The sequence below is a fragment of the Triturus cristatus genome, chromosome 7 (assembly GCF_964204655.1).
Source record: "Triturus cristatus chromosome 7, aTriCri1.1, whole genome shotgun sequence".
In the NCBI taxonomy this organism is placed as follows: Eukaryota; Metazoa; Chordata; class Amphibia; order Caudata; family Salamandridae; genus Triturus; species Triturus cristatus.
Genome location: NC_140590.1, coordinates 1,617,570,901 through 1,617,585,291, shown reverse-complemented (window position 1 = coordinate 1,617,585,291; position 14,391 = coordinate 1,617,570,901).

Sequence of the window (14,391 nt, the reverse complement as noted above, 5' to 3'; positions counted from 1 at the left end):
AACTGCAGTGAAGTGTGCTGGTGTGAAAAACTGGGTACATGCGAGTCATACTCTGAGAGTTCCAAACCCAAAGGATGGGACTGGCAAGGAGTATTTTGAAGAATCAGATTCCAGTGATGATGAAGACCCAGAACCAGTGAGAAAAAATCAAAGTTCAGGAAAAGAAGCAGAAAAGACTTCAAGAGAACCATTGAGAGTCTCAGAAGGGAGATCAGATTCTGTAAGAGAGCCTGAAGTTCCAAAAAGCAGTGGAGGAAAAAGAAGAGAAAAGAGCAATTCCACAGAGACTACTCCTGAATCAGAAGAGGAGATTGAAGAACCACTTGAGATTATACCTGAAGAAGTAGGGTCAGAAGAAGATAGAGAGGGACAGATTGCGGAAGACCCCCGAGGAGGTGTAGGGAACTGTTAGAAAACCACTCCCACACCGGAAGGGTGGTGGTGCTCTCCCAGACATACACTGTGGTAGCTTGGCTCGAGTGGTCAGGGATCAGGCACCGTGCTAAGCATACTTCATACCCACACAATAACCATGCGTGTATCCGTTCCAAAAACGACACTACACCTTAAAAATTATACTGAAAATATATCTCTTTATCTTCTTTTCTCTTAGTTGCTGATTAAATAAATAATAATACAATCACAGTACACAAGGCTTTTCCTGTGGAAGGGTACGTCAAATAAATACTATCTTAACGATTCAATAAATAAGGTAGATCATAAATAATCAAGGCATAAATATAAGTGCATTACATGAAAGGCAATTAAATATTATAAGGCAATAAATACTGCGAGACAATAAATACTGTGCGAAAATAAATACTGTGAAACAATAAATACTGTGAGGCAATAAATACTGTAAGGCCATAAATAGAATGAATACAATAAATACAGTGCTCTCAATAAATAATAAAAGCCAACAGTGACACTTGAAAATCAGTTCACATTCCTGAGGTACTATGGGATGATTTGACCCAATCCCAGCTTGTAGAGTTTTGGATGACCTGAGGGATGTACTACTTGGCTTGGTCAAGGCTGAGGCCTAAACTGAGGTAGATCAAGGGGGGATCTAGAGATCTGGCTCTCCCACACTACACAACCCCTCTGTATTAGTCTCAGCTCTCCCCTGGCACTATCAAGCTGGTTCCAGCACCTCTCTAGCCTCTAGGATGGTCTCTTAGGGCTTCACAGGGCCTTAGGCGCCCTCTATTCCACTTACTGCCCTTTTTATGAAGTTCCGACGCCGCTGGAGTCGTGTCGACGCCGTGAGGCGGTTCCGGTTCGATGTCGGCGGCCTCGGCTCAATGACAGTTCTTGTCGACGCCGGTAGGCGGTTCCGGTTCGATGTCGGCGGCCTCGGCTCGATGTCGACCTCCGGTTCGATGACGTCGGGCGGCCTCGGCTCGATGTCGACTTCCGGCGGCTCCGGAGTGCGATCTCCACTCCCGACCTCCGGTGCTCCTTTCCTCGGGTTCCGGCGACTCCGGAGTGCGACCTCCACTCCCGACCTCCGGCACAATTCTCTTCAGGTTCCGGCGACTCCGGAGTGCGATCTCCACTCCCGACCTCCGGCACGATTCTCTTCAGGTTCCGGCGACTCCGGAGTGCGATCTCCACTCCCGACCTCCGGCACGCTTCACCTCGGTCTCCGGCGACTCCGGAGGGCGGACTCCACTCCCCCGTCGACGCCGCTCACTCGACCTCGGGTGACTTCCTCCTCGACCTCTGGTACTCTCCACGACCTCCGTCGGCGCCCTCTCTCGCTCTCTGGCGGCTCCGGGTACGACGTCTGCTTTCCAGTCAGCGCCGCTTCTCCACTTCGGGCTCCAGGTCTCCAGGCTTCACGACGTTGGACTTCAAGAAGTTACCAGTAACCAGGTCAGGAACTTGCTGTTCTTTACTTTTAAGGCCTGTTCCTGCTGTCCAGGTCCTTAAGATGGTTTTCTCTTGCTTTCTCCCACACAGGGCTCCAGGCTGGGCTCAGTCAGTAGGGACTAGTATCAAGGGTGGGTTTATGGACCCCACTCCAGGCACAAGTTTCCACCCCTGCTGCCTCACTCCTTCCTCCTTCAGGTTTCTGCTCCTCTCTCTTCCCCAGTCAGGTGCCAACTGCCAGCTCCAACTGTCAACTCTGACTTAGCTTCCCAACATTCTAAACCGCCTCCAACTGTCACAGGGTTCCAGAATGTTGCAGAAGGTTCTAGTAGGTTCCAGTGATGTCACAGGTGACAATGGGTGGCCTCCATTTTGTGCTCCAGGCCCTCAGACAGAAGTTCCAGGGGTAGATAAAATGGCTCCCTGAATCTGCATCAATACTAAAAAGTCTGGTGGTTCCCAAAAAAGAAAAAATACTAACAGGGTTTGAGGCAAAAGTGGGACAAAATAAATAATGATGAGGAGGGACCACCCAAAGGGCTGACAGGTCTAACACGCGTCCCCCCCAGCTGAAAGTGGGGAGAGCTACCCAACCCCTTGGGAGTTCTCATCACTAAGGCGGAAATACCTTGAGAGACCGTCTGCATTGGCGTGGTCCACTCCAGGCCGATGTTCCACCTGAAAGTCCATTCCCTGTAGGGAGATAGACCACCTCAACAACTTGGGATTCTCCCCCTTCATCTGCATCAGCCAACGAAGGGGTCTGTGGTCGGTCTGAACTAGGAAGTGCGAGCCAAACAGGTATGGCCGCAACTTCTTCAGAGCCCATACCACGGCAAAGGCTTCACGCTCTATGGCACTCCACTTCTGTTCCCTGGGAAGTAGTCTCCGGGATAGGAAGACCACGGGTTGATCCAGACCCTCTTCATTGAGTTGCGATAATACTGCCCCAATGCCATGTTCTGATGCATCTGTCTGGACAATGAACTTCTTGGAAAAGTCTGGGGCCCTTAAGACCGGGGCCTCGCACATGGCTTGCTTCAGCTTCACGAAGCGGCGGTAGTATCCCGTGAGGCCCAGAAAAGCTCGGACCTCAGTCTGTGTCTTGGGGGGTTCCCAGGCCATGATGGCCTCGATCTTCGCCTGGAGGGGTTGCACCGCTCCCCTACCCACCAAGTGTCCAAGGTACACTACCGACCCCTGCCCGATCTGGCACTTGCTGGCCTTGATCGTTAACCCAGCTTGTCTCAGGGCCTGGAGAACAGCTTGCAGGTGACGCAAGTGATCCTCCCAGCTGTTACTGAAGACGGCTATGTCATCCAGATAAGCAGCAGAGAAACTCTCCATTCCGGTGAGGATCTGGTTTACCAGGCGCTGAAACGTGGCAGGTGCGTTCTTGAGCCCAAAGGGCATCACACAGAACCGGTAGTGGCCATTGGGCGTGGAGAAGGCTGACCTTTCCCTTGCTCCATCGGTCAAAGAGATCTGCCAGTACCCAGAAGTAAGGTCAAAGGTACTTAGATATTGGGCAGCTCCCAGCCGGTCAATCAATTCATCCGCCCTAGGGATCGGATGAGCATCAGTTTTGGTTACTGAATTCAGTCCCCGGTAGTCCACACAGAACCTCAGTTCCGGTTGGGCACCTGGTGGTGCAGCTTTTGGTACTAACACCACCGGACTGGACCAGGGGCTGCTGGAAGGTTCGATCACTCCTAGCTCCAGCATCTTAGTGACTTCACTGTTAATGCTGGCCTTCACCTTGTCTGACATCCGGTAGATCTTGGACTTCACAGGTGGGCTGTCTCCTGTGTCCACGTCATGGACGCACAGGTGAGTCCTACCCGGAACAAGGGAGAACAACGAAGAGTACTGTCACAGGACCTGGCGGCAGTCCTCCTGCTGTTCAGGAGTTAGAGATGGGGAGAGAATCACTCCCTCCACCGACCAATCCTTCTCTTGAGACGCAAACAAATCGGGGAGAGGCTCGCTTTCCGCGTCCTCTGCTCCGTCAGTCACCATCATCAAAATGACTTCGGGCCTCTCGTGGTGGGGTTTGAGGCGGTTGGCATGCAGCACCCGTAGGGGCTGACGAGGGGTTTTAAGATCCACCAAGTAGGTAGCCTTACCCTTCTTCTCCAACACCTCAAAGGGTCCTGACCAGCGATCCTGGAGGGCGCTAAGCTCTTCCGGTTCGATCACCCACACCTTCTGGCCAGGCTCCAACTCCACCGGGTGAGCGTTGTGGTCATACCACGCCTTCATTACTGCTTGGCTGGCTTCCAAGTTGTCAGAAGCTTGCTTCCACAACTTAGCCATTTGGCTCCGGAAGGCCAGCATGTAGCTCACCACGTCCTGGGGAAGCTTCCTGGAAGTTCTCTCCCATCCGTCTCTCACCAGGTTGAGAGGTCCACGTACAGGGTGCCCATACAAAAGCTCGAAGGGGCTGAAGCCCACTCCCTTCTGTGGCACTTCCCTGTAAGAAAAGAGTAGACAGGGTAGGAGGACGTCCCATTTCCTCCGCAGGCTTTCAGGCAGACTTCTGATCATGCCTTTCAAGGTTTTGTTAAACCTCTCCACCAGACCATTGGTCTGAGGGTGGTAAGGAGTGGTGAACCGGTAGGTCACTCCACACTCCTTCCACATGGCCCGCATGTACGCTGACATGAAGTTGGTCCCCCTGTCGGACACAACTTCCTTGGGAAAACCCACTCGGGTAAAGATTCCCATCAGGGCCCTAGCCACAACAGGTGCTGTAATGGTCCTCAGAGGTATTGCCTCTGGGTACCGTGTGGCATGATCCACCAGAACCAGGATAAACCTGTGACCAGCTGTAGTAGGTGGATCTAACGGACCCACAATGTCGATGCCCACCCTTTCAAAGGGGGTGCTAACGACAGGAAGTGGTTCCAGGGGAGCTTTCAGCTTCACCCCTGTTTTCCCACTGGCTTGGCAAGACACACATGTCCGGCAGTAGGTATCGGACGACACTTTCATTTGAGGCCAATAAAAGTGTGGGACAAGACGGGCGAAGGTCTTGTCTTGCCCCAGGTGTCCTGCCAATGGGATCTCGTGAGCCAACTCCAGAAGGAAGGCTCCATAACGTTGAGGGACTACCAAGGCTCGTGACGATCCATGTAGGGGTGCCTTGGGTTCACTGTAGAGGAGGCCATCCTCCCAGTAAACACTGTAGTTCCCTTCAACGTTCCCTGCTGCCTGGGCTTCGGCCTGTCGCCTCAGTCCCTCAAGGGTAGGGCACTCCTGCTGGCCCTGGCAGAATTCCTCCCTGGACGGGCCTCCCTCCACGTGCCACTCGGCCGGGATGGGTAGGTCCTCCAGTTCGGTGACATCCCCCACCGCAGACTCCTGGTCCACCACCTCCGGTGGCCTATCCGTCCTACGGGGGGCGGACGCCGAGGCAGGCTCCTCCTGTCCTCGGTTCTTCCCTTGACTGGCAGCTGGCTGGGCCTTTGTTCCAGGCTCCAGCCGAAACGAACTCCCTCTCCGGGTAGTCGCGGACCTTGTGCTCACACAGGCCCAGTCAGGTGTACCCAGCATCTCAGTGTGAGTCCGGTATTCCACCTCTTTCCAAGCATTGTGCTCCATGTCATTCCCCAGTAGACAATCGACTGGCACGGCAGGGCTTACGGCAACTCAAAGTGAACCTGCAACCCCCTCCCATTCAAAGGGAACCTCGGCCACCGGATAGTGGCCCGTTCTGCCGTCAGCCATCGCGGCTGGGTGGAGTACATCGGGAATTACCTGCTCTGGAGACACCAGTTGGCTACGCACCATAGTCATACTGGCTCCTGTGTCTCTCAGAGCCTCCCCTCTTTGGCCGTTGATGGTGACCCACTGCCCATACTTTGCGGTATTTGCGGGCACCTGGATCTTAGGAACCATCTCCCGTTCTCCCAGGGACACTAAAGTGACACCCGCCCACTCCCTTCCCTTAATTAAAGGCATCTCCTCCCCGAGCACTACACTAGCTACTCCGGGGGTCTTTCCTCCAATGGGAGGGGGTGGTCGTTTTGGGCACTTCGCATCTCCCTTATAGTGTCCAACGCCACCGCACTCGAAGCAATGGACAACCCTTGGCTGCTGACTCTGGGCAGGATTAGGGTTTCGGGGTGGGTTAGCCCTAGGGGTGAATCCTGTTCCCTTACCTTGGAAATTATTTTGGGGGCCTTTGGAGAACTCCTTTTTCTTTTCCCCTCCCTCTTTCTTCTGGGGGGCGCCCTGTCCGGCCTTTTGAGTATCCCCTCCAGTCCCCCTTGTGGACACCCGGGTACTAGCCCAAATGTCCGCCTCCTCAGCAAGCATCCGGGGATTGGTCAGCTTGCTATCCACCAGGTGTTGACGCAGTTCAGGGAAACATTTTTCGAGCAGGTGTTCCTTCAATACTAAATCAAACAACCCCTCGTAGTTCCTCACTTCACTGCCCTGAATCCAACCCTCTAATGCCTTCTTTGCATAATCCAGGAAGTCCACCCAATTCTGTGTGCCCAGTTTGTGGCTACCCCGGAACTTCTGTCTGTATTTCTCGGGTGTTAGTCCAAACTTTCGTATGAGCGCCACTTTCATGATGGGGTAGTGGGTCTGCTCCTCCTGCTCTAGGGCCAATAATGCATCCCTACCAGCTGGAGGCATGTACCTGTACAATCCCCCTCCCCAGTACTTCTCTGGAACCCCATGGGCCCTTAATGAGACCTCATAGGCCGCTAGCCACTTGGCAATATCGTCGCCCACACCATAGCTAGCCACTATGTCTTTCGGCAAATAGGGTTTGGGTTCCCTGGTGAACTCTCTTTCTTCGCTGCCACCATTAGGAATAGGGTGTGCCCCGACTCGTAGGATCTGGAGATCTATCTCCCTTAACCTCAACTCATGAGCCATCCTCTGTTCCTCCTTCTCTTTCTCCAGCCTTGCTAAGTCCCATGTGAGCTATCTTTTCTCCCTCCGGTCTGTTAACTCCACTTCAGACAAGCCACCGCTAGAGGCACTGCTGCCCTTCCTGGAAAGTGTCCTGGGCCCCCCTAACAGGTTCCCCACCTCAGGTTGGTACAAACCAGCTCCCTCACTGTCGGGCTCTCTATCCCTGTCCTCCTCCTCAGCCTTGCTTTCTCGTCGTGCCTCCCCCCAAGCCCTCAAGCTGGTTTGGAGTGCACCCTTCTTTGCTCCTGGGGGACAATACACCCCCTCCCGCTGACAAAACTCCCTGAGTTGGGCCACAGTGTACGTTTCTAAATTCTCCAGTACAAACTCCATCTTGCCCACTCAGGTCAGAGGACAGTTATTTGCAGAAGCTATGCAGGGGGGTACCTTTTATAATACCTCCTCCCACCACCAGAGTAAATTTGAAAAAAACAAAAACTCACAATTAGGAAGTCCGCTTGGAGAAAACTCCCGGTGTAGGCCTATGGACTACCCACAGTTATTGTCGAGTATACGTAGGCACAGCTCTATCCCACCACTGAACACCAATTATGTTAGAAAACCCCTCCCACACCGGAAGGGTGGTGGTGCTCTCCCAGACATACACTGTGGTAGCTTGGCTCGAGTGGTCAGGGATCAGGCACCGTGCTAAGCATACGTCATACCCACACAATAACCATGCGTGCATCCGTTCCAAAAACGACACTACACCTTAAAAATTATACTGAAAATATATCTCTTTATCTTCTTTTCTCTTAGTTGCTGATTAAATAAATAATAATACAATCACAGTACACAAGGCTTTTCCTGTGGAAGGGTACGTCAAATAAATACTATCTTAACGATTCAATAAATAAGGTAGATCATAAATAATCAAGGCATAAATATAAGTGCATTACATGAAAGGCAATTAAATATTATAAGGCAATAAATACTGCGAGACAATAAATACTGTGCGACAATAAATACTGTGAAACAATAAATACTGTGAGGCAATAAATAATGTAAGGCCATAAATAGAATGAATACAATAAATACAGTGCTCTCAATAAATAATAAAAGCCAACAGTGACACTTGAAAATCAGTTCACATTCCTGAGGTACTATGGGATGATTTGACCCAATCCCAGCTTGTAGAGTTTTGGATGACCTGAGGGATGTACTACTTGGCTTGGTCAAGGCTGAGGCCTAAACTGAGGTAGATCAAGGGGGGATCTAGAGATCTGGCTCTCCCACACTACACAACCCCTCTGTATTAGTCTCAGCTCTCCCCTGGCACTATCAAGCTGGTTCCAGCACCTCTCTAGCCTCTAGGATGGTCTCTTAGGGCTTCACAGGGCCTTAGGCGCCCTCTATTCCACTTACTGCCCTTTTTATGAAGTTCCGACGCCGCTGGAGTCGTGTCGACGCCGTGAGGCGGTTCCGGTTCGATGTCGGCGGCCTCGGCTCAATGACAGTTCTTGTCGACGCCGGTAGGCGGTTCCGGTTCGATGTCGGCGGCCTCGGCTCGATGTCGACCTCCGGTTCGATGACGTCGGGCGGCCTCGGCTCGATGTCGACTTCCGGCGGCTCCGGAGTGCGATCTCCACTCCCGACCTCCGGTGCTCCTTTCCTCGGGTTCCGGCGACTCCGGAGTGCGACCTCCACTCCCGACCTCCGGCACAATTCTCTTCAGGTTCCGGCGACTCCGGAGTGCGATCTCCACTCCCGACCTCCGGCACGATTCTCTTCAGGTTCCGGCGACTCCGGAGTGCGATCTCCACTCCCGACCTCCGGCACGCTTCACCTCGGTCTCCGGCGACTCCGGAGGGCGGACTCCACTCCCGCGTCGACGCCGCTCACTCGACCTCGGGTGACTTCCTCCTCGACCTCTGGTACTCTCCACGACCTCCGTCGGCGCCCTCTCTCGCTCTCTGGCGGCTCCGGGTACGACGTCTGCTTTCCAGTCAGCGCCGCTTCTCCACCTCGGGCTCCAGGTCTCCAGGCTTCACGACGTTGGACTTCAAGAAGTTACCAGTAACCAGGTCAGGAACTTGCTGTTCTTTACTTTTAAGGCCTGTTCCTGCTGTCCAGGTCCTTAAGATGGTTTTCTCTTGCTTTCTCCCACACAGGGCTCCAGGCTGGGCTCAGTCAGTAGGGACTAGTATCAAGGGTGGGTTTATGGACCCCACTCCAGGCACAAGTTTCCACCCCTGCTGCCTCACTCCTTCCTCCTTCAGGTTTCTGCTCCTCTCTCTTCACCAGTCAGGTGCCAACTGCCAGCTCCAACTGTCAACTCTGACTTAGCTTCCCAACATTCTAAACCGCCTCCAACTGTCACAGGGTTCCAGAATGTTGCAGAAGGTTCTAGTAGGTTCCAGTGATGTCACAGGTGACAATGGGTGGCCTCCATTTTGTGCTCCAGGCCCTCAGACAGAAGTTACAGGGGTAGATAAAATGGCTCCCTGAATCTGCATCAATACTAAAAAGTCTGGTGGTTCCCAAAAAGGAAAAAATACTAACAGGGTTTGAGGCAAAAGTGGGACAAAATAAATAATGATGAGGAGGGACCACCCAAAGGGCTGACAGGTCTAACAGGAACATTCCTGATAAGCTAGGTGAAGGGACAAGTAGACAGCAAGAAGATTGCGTGTCGGAGATTCGAGGAGGGAAAGAAGTAGGGAAGTCTCAAACAGTGGTGAAAAAGACTGTGGAGCGAAAGAAAACTGCTGAAGAACAAGAGGCATTTGAAACAGAATCGGATGAAAGTGAGAATGAAAAATCAGAAGGTCGAATTCTGAGAAAGAGAACTTGGATTGGAGAAAGAAATAATACAGAAACAAGACCGAAAAAGGTTGTAAGAGGAGATTTTTGGCCTAACAACAGAGTAAAGAGGCTGAGATACAGACTGATAAGAGCAAATACATCGAAAGCTGAACAAGTGAATGAAGTGTCGAGTCAAAATGAAGTAAAAAGAAAGGAGCAAAAGGAGTCAAGAGAACCCAAGGAGATAAAGAGAATTAGAAGACCCAACCAAAAATACAGATCACCGGAATGGTCTTATGTGGCACTGTCTGAAGGAGGAGAAGAAGAAGAAACAGTGAATCGAGACAATCCGGAGGGGATCTTGAGAAAAGTGGTTGAGGAAGAGGAAAAATCTGTTGGAATCTTAAAAGTTATCCTGACTGACATTGGAGAAGAGTCGGATGCACAGGATGTTGTTGATGATCTGATACAATTTGATGTTCCTGAAGACGAAGGAGTGAAAAGTGATGAATATCCAAATTGAGTGAACTGAAGAAATCACTTGGAGAAAAGTGAAAAGGAGAAAGTCTGAAATTTAGCTGTCTGAAGTAATCCGGAAATAAAGAATTGCAGTAGTGGAGTAGTAGAGGCTAAGTCAAAAGACACGGTCAAAGTAGTAAAATGGCTAACATAGAGAATAATCAAAGTAGATGTGCCTTCTTGAAAAGATGGTGTAGAATGTGCTGTTGCTGTACTGGATTATTGATGCTACTATGGGGTGTTTTAGCTTTATTAGTTACATTTAGAGTTACAATAGGTACATTTGAAATACATACTGAGAATGAGACTAATGTAGAGAAAAGTTCACAAAAAGTAGTTCCAACTAGAATTAGTAATACTTACATGCATAAAGATAGGTCTATTAATGATTTTTCTAGCAATGTTTTTTCGAAATTGTTGTATGAATATGTGAAGACAATGGAAGTGAGGGATTGCTACGTTTGTATGCAATTACCTGCATCCGTTTCAGAGGGTGTTACTTATCACCATTTACCAGCTACGTATGGAATTTCTTGTAGTGTGTTAAGTAGTGTTTTTTATTTGCTAGGGAAAATAGATTATGAGATGTCTAATAAAGATAGTATTTTTGGGCAATTGCCTATGAATGAAAAGCTGAATCCAGCTAAAGAAGCTAACATTTTTGGTGAGATTTTCATTGAAAAAGAAGAATTAACATTAGATTACATTTTTAAGAATAATTTAACTTGCAGTTTGAAAGAAGAGGAGAAAGCTTTCCTAAACATGGTGGAGGAAAGGAGATTGAGCATGCATGAAAAGGCAGGGAAATACAAAGTGAGTGAGACAATTTGGGACATTGAGATGGGAAAAGAATTGAGAAATGGAGCTAGTCCAACTTTAGCTTTAGATGCACCACAGAAGGGTAAGCTGTGCATTACAAGAAGGAAATCCCAATATGATACATACTTTGTTGGGACTAGTGAGTGTCATGATACATACTTCATTGCAACAGGATGGGGTTTTAGAGGAGGAGAGGATCCAGTTTTCCCAGGAGTGTATTATGTTTGTGGGAACAAGGCTTATTACAAGTTGCCTGACCATTGGTATGGCACGTGTTATGTGGGCCTGGTCTTTCCAAAGATTTTTCATATAGATAGAATAGAAGATGTAGAACATATTAATTTACTAACACGTTTTAAGAGAGAAACTTGGTCAGAAATAGTGGGTGACATTTTTGGAGCTTTAATTCCAGCAGTGGGAGTTTCTTTGAATGCATATGGAATTCGGAAACTGTCAACAGTGGCGGATCGCTTATCGACAAATACCGCTGGAGGGTTTGTTTTGGTGAATACGGAATTGATTGCCGTACGTGCCATGTCTATGCAAAATCGACTTGCCCTTGATATTCTATTAGCCAAGGAGGGTGGGGTCTGTGGAATATTGAAAGTTCAACATTGTTGCACTTACATTCCAGACGAAAGCAAAGACTTGAAGGTCTATATCAAAAATATTACTGATTTGCATGAAGAATTAGTACCACTGGAAGCTGAGAGTATTTGGACTAAAATAGCTAATAAAATAGTTGCTGTTAAGAGTTTTATTGCAAAAATAGGTAGTACTATTATAGGTAAGATATTGTTTCCTTTGACTTGTATAATTGTTGCTTTATTGATACTAAGATTGGTGTGTTTGTGTTGTAAAAACAGGGGAGGGAAAAAGAAATTAATTAAAAGAAATATTGAAAGGAGAAATAAAAGAAAAAGAGATCCACAAGAAATAGAATTAGAAGAATTGATGGGAGAGTGTTTATTTGGAGACAAAGAGGGATGATGAAAGGGAGTCTGGTGTCTAGTGTTGTGAAAAAGAAAAAGACATTTCCAGTTTCTCCTAAAAATTGGGATTAAAATTTTACTAATTTTTTTTTTTTGGGTTGTTTATTTGGTGATAATATCACCAAAGGGGGGATTGCTGGAGCAGAGTTTTCTGTTGAAAATCTATTGGGTTTTTTAAGCTCTGGTTTGTCTATTGTCGAAAGAAATTAAAATTATTAATTATTAATTATTAATTATTTGTTTTGTGTAAATGTTCTGATTAACCAATACGAATTAACAAGAGAAACTACACGTGGGGATGCGTTCGTGTTGCTTACTAATAATGTGCATGTTTAATTAAATAAATGTTGCTGAGTGCTGTTTATTTTTAAAGCACAAAAACGTTTTTAAATGTCGTGTACTAATGCTTTTCGTGTGTTGCAAAGGCTAGATAATTACATACACATAAGGGTATTAGTGGGGTTAACACTGTTTAATCACTATGCTGTGGTAACGTTGTTTTTGTCTCTTTTAATTAAGATGGTACGTTTTGGCCTAGTTAAAAATGGCTGCCGTTTAAAGCCTACATTCGAGTGCTGAGATTTTGATGAGAAGGCCTTGCTGAACATGGTCGAGAGTCATCTGACCACAGTCTTCGCCTGGTTAAAAGTTTTCCGTGAGGACAGCAGCTTTGGGCGGACATCCAAACGTCCTTGGAAGACAAAGGAGTCACAATGACATTGTGATCACCATGCTGGTTCCGAGGAAATATGAACATGAAAAAGAAACATTTTCAAGATTTAGTTCCGTCTTCCGTCTTTTTATTTTTGTGGTTTTTTCTGAGCGGAGATTTTTCCAAATGTAGCGATGCTACATCCTTTCCTGCTCGCTCTGCTCAGCGGTTCAGCGGATATCTAAAACATTTTATGTTGCCTTCTTTTGTTAAATTTAATATAAATATACTAGACTAGAGAGGGTCTGTGGTCATTGCATTTTGGATTCTGAGGCCACTTCTTTCCGAACTTGCGTTGGTGAGGATCGATGCTGTGAGGACGGTGACTTGAGAGACTTCTATTGAGAGACCTGTCCTGACTCGTTTATGACATTTAGCTAGAATAGGTAATTATGAGAATAATGATTTTACTTTTGAATTGATTTTCTTTGAACTAATTTTAGATAAATTACCATTATTTGAAATACTGTGTTGGTGGTTATTTCTTGTCAATTATTGAGTACTCTATTTTGATTATTATTGATTATTATTGGTTAAATCATGACTCAAGACAGTGTCAATTAGGTCTTATCGACCGTAGTGTAGATGCAGGGTGTTTAGAGGGTTTTCTTTCCACAGGTTCAGTGCTGATAGAGTAATCTGAGTGTATGTTAGTGAAATGGGCCCAAGCGTATGATGAGTGTATGTGCGTGTATCTGTGAATTTACTCTATCCGTGGAAGTAGGGAGAATTAGAACACCCCAATCTGCACCACAGTTACATCGCGGTTTTTACAACGAATGCATGTAACCACGCGATGCCATTACAACGCAAGTCTTTACATCGACTTGCGCTAGATGGCGTGCTAACATTAGAAAAGCGTAATTTACTATTCCAACTCCAGTCCACTTAACAGTAGGGAAGGTGTTGGGATAGTAAACTACACTATTTTTAATGTTAGCACGCCATCTAGCGCAAGTCGATGTAAAGACTTGCGTTGTAATGGCATCGCGTGGTTACATCACGTTCGTTGTAAAATCCGCGATGTAACTGCACGCGTTGTCAAAGTTTCGTTGTAAAGGTTGTTTCCCGTCTCCAACACCACATGATTCATTACTCAAATATCAGTTTTAACTGTATTTTGGAAATTCAACCAAAAAATATAAAAAATCATTATGAGTTCAGAAAATACACATTGACGACTCAAATAAAAACTTTTTTATTTTGAAATACATATATTAATTCAGCCTTGCATATGATTCTAATGTAGTAGGCTTGCCTGTTTACAGAAGAGCTACTCAAAGATAGCTGGAGAGCTACCAGTATCTCACAAGCTACTTGTTGAAGCAGCCTGCATTATACCATAAATGTATGTTGACATATGCCATTATTTAAAGAAATTGCATCCTGTTTTTAAATTTCCTATGCTATCCATCTGCTCTGCTGCTGGGCTATAATTCATGAAAGACAGCATAGCGAGTCTCTTAAAAGAAGCACAATTTTCTGTATTTATCCACTTTTAAATGCAGACAGAAAACACATTGTTTTCTGTCTGTATTTATCTGTATAAACCTGTAAAACGGAAAACAGGGAGCCTTAATCATAATTGATGCTGCTACCGAAGAATTTGTAGTACGTTGAATCAATATTCACTGATATATTGTTGGTCATATCTCCATGAACATCATTTAGAGGTTGCCAGGGGTCGCAGCAACCCCTGGATTGCCCCTTGCGACCCCTTGACCTTCCTTTGTGGGCCCTGGCCTCAGTAGTGGCAAAATCAGTGCCTCAAACACAGGGGCAGCTTGTCCTAATGGA